The following is a 6,911-nucleotide window of genomic DNA, read 5'->3' on the forward strand; positions in this document are numbered from 1 at the left end:
CAAGAGATTGAAGAAGTTGTAAACTTAATTGTAAATTTTCTCATGCTAATAAGATCCTTGCTCATCAAGGTTTTCCCTGTAAAATCTTGTGTCTACCATTTATTCATGGCATTATTCTTTCACTTTGAATAGTACAGACTCTGAATACCAACACATGCAAATTCATGGCTGCAATATTGACTCAAAATTGTCGTTAGATCCTTGCTCATCAAGGTTTTACCCTGTAAAATCTTGTGTCTACCATTTATTCATGGCATTATTCTTTTACTTTGAATAGTACAGACTTTGAATACCAACACATGCAGATTCATGGCTGCAATATTGACTCAAAATTGTCGTTTCGTTGTTTGGAGTGAGGTTTTGAAGATAAAGCTGATGAAAATCCACTATATTAATCTAATACACATCCGACTAATATTTTCTAGTTTATGTATTTTGGCCGTAAAAAATAGAAACACCTCTAATGGCTTTGTTTTACGGTTCACCATGTGGGTACACTTCAATGAGATATTATTTTTAAGCAAACTTGCACTAGACATGCTACACTTGTAGCAAAGGAAATCATATTTTCTTCCTTAATTCAGACGTATTGTATGGGAATAAGTTTCTGCGAATTTTATTCATTCTACCAGAAAATTATCAGATTTTAACTGAGTGCCTATTGAAGCAAACTCAAAGTTTTACAGAGAACAGAAATGTTTGGGATTCTATTCAAATTTTAGCCCTTAAGGGTAGCATCTAGCCTTCCACCAACGGAAACACATGTTTTTATTAGGCCTGTTGTATGGAAATATGATAGTGGCTAGTGAGGCAAACCCTTGATATTTCGTAGAGAACAGTATACGATTCTTCTGGGGTATTAGCTCTTGAATGTATGGAATAAATAAAGTATGCTTGTAGAATCCAAGGGTCACATTACAAGCATTTCTGTTTTTGTCTTCTGCATCGCTCTGATTTGAATCTCAGTCCCCAGTACCTCAGCCCTTGCGGAACACGTCATAAATGAATCATTAGCAATCCTAATGTGATGCGTTTCAAAATAATCCAACATTTGAGAAGCACATCGAACAATCCAATATTCGATTCTTGCTATAATGCCGCTTGTTATGAAAAAAGCAGTAAGAGAAGTAAGACCAATGCAACCACACTAGCAGAAAACTGAGATTAATTCAACTGGTACCTCACTGCCTAGTCCCGAGGGTAACTGGATCAGAAAACTGAGATTAATTCAACTGGTACCTCACTCCCTAGTCCCGAGGGTAACTGGATCAGTGATAAGTGATAAGGCATCAGGGTTGGAATCTGGATCTGTAATAAAGCTTATCGCTGTAATAAAGCCTATCAAGGTTGAAATTTCAAAACAGACCTACACTCCCAACCCATTTTCACAATATCACTAATTTCTAAAGTTTTATAAAAAAAGTAATGGTTGGAAACTGGATACTTAATAAAGCCCAATATGTAATAAAACCTATCAAGATTGGAATTTAAGCCCAATATGTAATAAAACCTATCAAGATTGGAATTTCAAAACAGACTTACTCATTAAATTGGATGGTTTTTACATTCCCAACCCATTTTCACGATCTCACGAATTTCTAAAGTTTTTTAAAAAAATTAATTGTATTTAATGGACTTTAATTTTTTAACTGTATTGGATGGCCTTTAACTGTATTTGCCAGCCAATTTTACCTGTCAAAATGCATCCCAAAACAGACTTACTCATTAAATTGGATGGTTTTTACATTCCCAACCCATTTTCACGATCTCACGAATTTCTAAAGTTTTTTAAAAAAATTAATTGTATTTAATGGACTTTAATTTTTTAACTGTATTGGATGGCCTTTAACTGTATTTGCCAGCCAATTTTACCTGTCAAAATGCATCCCTGGCCAATGGATGTAGAAATTACAAAGAATTTAACTGTATTTGACGGGTAATTTTACCCGTCAAATTCCATCCCTGGCCGATGGATGTAGAAATTACAAAGTGCATTCCTATATAGGAATAATCATCCTATAAATGGACAGAATCCAATGAGTGAGAAAGTTAACTCTAATTTCACGCCTTCAAGGATGTTAACATGGCTAGATTTGGCTAGATTGAGAGAAAGTTAACCCTAATTTCAGGCCTTCAAGGATGTTAACATGGCTAGATTTGGCTTAACATGGCTAGATTTGGCTAGATTGATCATAAAGATAGTTCTGAACATGCTTTGATACTCATTTTTTAGTTTAATTCTCTGCATTTATAACGAATAAGCATATTAACTGTAAGGATTTTCAAACCAAGCCAATCAACAAGTTTCCAATTGCGACTGGCCTTCACAATAAATATTTCATTTATAAATGTTGACATTCAGATGATAGCAGATACACCTACTTCCGGTGAGTGATGAATACATAAATGTCTATGAAATTTAGCTGCGACTCATCCAAACCAGGTCTGAAATCACCAGCAATCGGATAGACTTTTCTCCAGCAAGCGATACTACTTATACATTGTTTTCCAAATCTAGCAGAAGCTCATCGCAACCTGTTGTTAAAAATTCACAATTGGAACACTCAATATGCAGCAAATTCCCAACCCACTTGGTTGATTTTCAAGTCACAACAGAGGACAAAATTTTGTGCCATCTTCACAGCTGTACCAAGTCTTGAGGGTTTTCCATGGCTTCTTTCAATATCTGCTCTACCCTTCTCTTCTTATCATCTATCTCCTCGTCTCTGCTAAACCAAGAACTCAGCGGCGTCTCATTTCGCTGTGCTCCTGTCGCATGGGCAGCCATTTGTGCCTTCTTTCCAAAATCAAATTTAAATTGCACAAGGGGTCTCTCATCAGACAGCGCCTGACTCCCACGAGGATTCTTCCTCCGCCCATCGAGCTCTTCGACCTGATCAAGCCCCTGCTTGACGGCATCAATGGCTGGAGCAAAGGCCTCCACGACAGAAGGGAGTTTAACCGCCGGACGGGCCAGCACCGAGGGAATCTTGACAGGGCTTACCTGTTTCTCCTCGGGACCAACGGGCGGAGCGAGAAAGGGGTTATTAGAGTTGGGGTTGGGATTTGGGCTAGGGCTAGGGTTTTTTCCCTTGCCATCTGTTTCCATGGCGAGCCCTAGAGAAGAGGACCCGGAAGCCGATGCCAGGCGCTGCTGCAAACTCACCAGCAACCGGTCGGCCTTCCGCCGCTGCCTGGCCTGCTCGATCTTGACCACCTGAGGATCTGTTTTCCGCTCGTTCCACACAGGAGTGTTCTTATAAGTGTGCGAATCAGGGAAAGCGGGCAGCCATGGGGGAATGTGTTGATGCGCTGGGGTTTCCTTCATCTGCAGAAATGTAGGCAAAAGATTCCGTTTTTTCACCACGGGGAACCGCGGCACAGGGCGAGCGAACGGGATCTCTTCCGCCCGCTTGGTGTACTGCATGATTTCACGCACGGTACCCGACCCCGAGACCGAGTGACCGATCACATCCGAGGCGCCCACGAAACCCTGCGCAGCAAACATGTCCTCCATGGCGTGTATCACATCGAAGGCGTTGCATTCCGTTCTGCCCGCGAGGCCAGCGTAGTATTGAGCGGCCTTACCGAGGTCGCAGAGGTAGCGTACGGCGATATCTGCCAGAGCTTCGAGGGCGGATTGCTGGCAGGATTGGAACCCGGCACCTTCGCATATCTGTGCCACTGCAATTCGCGCAACCGCTCGGCCGAAGGCATCTACTCCTCTAGTGGGCTTTTTATCATTGTTTGTCGGCGTCTGTGCCGTTGTTGCCTGCGGTGGTGTTGTCGGTGTTCCTCCATTGGTGGCCATCCTCGTTACTGAACCATAGAAACTGCTTCACTGTGGTTTTCTATGTTAAAACCCTACTGAATATTTCCTGAGAGGGTGGTCAAGAAAATTTTTGCGTTAAAACGACCCCTCGCGGGACTCGAACAGGAGGGGCCGCGAATGAAACCAAACTGATAATCTGTGTATATAACTGCCCATGAAAAAGATGAAAAGTCGCAGCAAATAACAAGTATTTATAAAAATTAATAACAATAATAAGATGGAACCCGGTAACTGTTTCATTAAAAAATATATATTTTTTCAATGGCTCGTCCTTTGAAATCTAAAAAAAATTCCTGCTAGATGTGTGCTTGATTTAATTTCTTATAAATTTTCCATTAAATTGAAAATTTAATCTGTTTTTTTATGTTTTAAAATCCATCTATATGCATTTTAATCCGGATTTATCAAGAGTCGAGAGGGATCAAATCTATCTAGGTGCAAACTTTTTTTTAGTATAAAACTTGAAGAAAGGTTTACTCTTAAAAAGATTTGATCCCTCAGGATGTTTGATAGATCCGAGATTAAGATGGATCTAGGCTAGTTATATAATTATATATAATATCTATATTTGTATCGATGTGCTTTTTTTTTATTCTCTGTCTATCTGACCCACCAAACATACACACTCTCTCTCCATATCTATCTATCTCTCTTTCGCTCCCTCTTCCTCTCTCTCTTCCCCTTCTCTCTCTCTTTCTTTCACTCCCTCTTCCTCTCTCTCTCTTAGGAGACCGTTTGGTTCTCCCGCTTTGTATGGACATCATTGTACTCAACAGTCCCTTTGACCTACTTTGTGGTTATTAGTTGGACAAAAATATAATTATCTTATCTTATCTTATCTCCCTCTTCCCTCACTCTCTTTCCATCTCTCCCTTGTCACTCCCTCTCTTTCCACCTTTCTCCCTTTATGTCTTTCTTCTTCCCTCCCTCTCTCTCCCCTTCCAACTCCATCTCTCTCTCTCTCTCTCCTTCTCTCTATTGAGTCCTCTCTTTGTCATTCTCTCCCACCTCCCTCTGTCTCTCCCCCCACACCTCCCCATCACTCTCTCTCTTCCCTCTAACTATTTCACTATCTCCCTCCCTCTCTCTTTCTCTCTTCCCCTTCTCTTCCTATCTCTCTCATCTCATCTCTCTTCCCTCCTCCCCATTCTCTGTCACTCTTTTCCCATCTCTCCCTTGTCACTCCCCCTCTCTCTCTCTATGTCTTTGTTCTTTCCTCCCTCTCGCTCCCCCTCCAACTCCATCTCTCTCTCTTCCTCCCTCTCTCTCCCTTGTAAATCCCCCCCCTCTCCACTTATATATCTCTATGTCTCTCGCCCCCCTGCCCACCTCCCTCTCTCTCTCTTTGCCCTTGGGCTTTATCACTATCGTCCTCCCTCCCCCTCTCTATCTCTTAAATTTGATTCCATGATATTGTGTTTAAGAAAGTATCTAAATTACTTAAAATATCACTATCTTCCTCCCTCCCCCTCTCTATCTCTTAAAATTGTTTCCATGATATTGTGTTTAAGAAAGTATCTAAACTACCAATTGCACCAGATGTTGCAAAGGAAACTGTTGAGTCTTGAAAATGTCATTCATTTCCATTACACTTTCACTATTATGTCCATTATATCACCTCCATTTCACTACTATGTCACCACATTCATCCCACTTTCATTATCATTGGGCTACCTTTATGTTTTTCCAATATTTATTATTTCTAAGCCTTTTAAGTGAATTTGTGGTTAAACATTAGAAAATAATGTGCATATGCTTATACCTAACAAATGGGTTGAGTTTGTTGACATGTGTAGGTTGAAAGGAGACTTCTAGAAGACCCTTATGTGGCACTCTAAGGCCAAATTCGAATTTGGTTGGAAAGAATCATGGGATCATGAGGATATGTGTCACATCTCCTAATTGTATTGTAACTCTAAAAGACATGTGTCTTATCAGTTCCTATTTTGATTAGGACTCTAGAGGTAGAGGGAGAGATTCATGGATTATCATTAATGAGATGGCTCTCATCTTTTTGTATAAATAGGAGGTCTCTCTCCTTCATTAGTTAGTCTCTCTTTAGTCTTTCCTTTAGTCTTTTCTTAGTCCTTTTAACTTGTTAGTCTCATGGCTTTTGAAAGCTTTTGTACTTTGCACTTTTGAAGAAATTGAATAAAGCTTTGATGTTCTCAACATGGAAGGAGATGTGAAGTAGATGTCATGGAGCATATTAGGATGTAAGTAGATTAGATTTCATTTTGTAAATATTGCTTTGTAGAATGTAAGGTAGATTAGATTTTCATTCATGCAATTTTAATTTATGCAAGTGTGTTTAATTTTGCTTTGATTTCATAGGTAGTAGGGGGCCCCTGCCTTGTACAGTTTGAATTACTGCATTTTATTTTCTCCCGGGATTGTGTGTGTTGTATTTGCTTTAATATCTAATGGTAGTTGCAGTTGTCTTATTCATAGTGCTGCCCTTTTTATTCTGTTTTCTAGATTAGCTTTTAGTTTAGTTTTACAAGTTGTATGCTAACTAATTTATGGTCTCTTTATCATGAATTATTTATCTTTAAGAGAACCGAATACTAATGAATTGCAACTTGTTTTGAAGTAGTCTTGGCTTGTAGCACTAATTCTTTTTCCACTTGTTACACATAATCATGTATGTAGGAAGCAGTATGATGGAAAAGGCATAGTAGTGTTATAATTTGTCATTTAGAGTTTTTATCATTTCTTGGATTTGTCTTTAGCTACTTCCTAATCGTGTTTTACACAGTACTATGTGATAGAAGCAGGGAGTTAGGAAGAGATAACCATTATCATCAGTCCTTGAAGTGATTTTCTTATTTCTTTTATTTGCAGCAATATGAGTAGTGACTAATGCCATTAGAATGTGGTCATTTACTTTCAAGTCATTTCAAGTTCTTTGCTTTCAGTTTCATTTCAAGTTATTTCTTTCAAGCTCTTTCTTTGCAAGTTTAAAGTTTGATTACTTTCTAGACTTATTTCTAACTACTTCTTAATCGTGTTTAACATAGTACTATATGTTGAAGCAGGGAGTTAGGAAGAGTTGAACATTATAACTAGTCTTTAAAGT

At 39.2% G+C, this 6,911-nt stretch overlaps 1 pseudogene; it reads right to left on the reverse strand.

The window, feature by feature from the left end:
- Positions 1 to 2,323: 2,323 nt before the first annotated feature.
- LOC149206861 (transcription initiation factor TFIID subunit 8 pseudogene) lies at positions 2,324 to 3,989 on the reverse strand (annotated as a pseudogene).
- Positions 3,990 to 6,911: the final 2,922 nt, after the last annotated feature.

This window comes from Pinus tabuliformis, chromosome 1_2 (genome assembly GCF_031772625.1).
Source record: "Pinus tabuliformis cultivar Carrire ecotype Pingquan chromosome 1_2, CPIR1, whole genome shotgun sequence".
NCBI lineage: Eukaryota > Viridiplantae > Streptophyta > Pinopsida > Pinales > Pinaceae > Pinus > Pinus tabuliformis.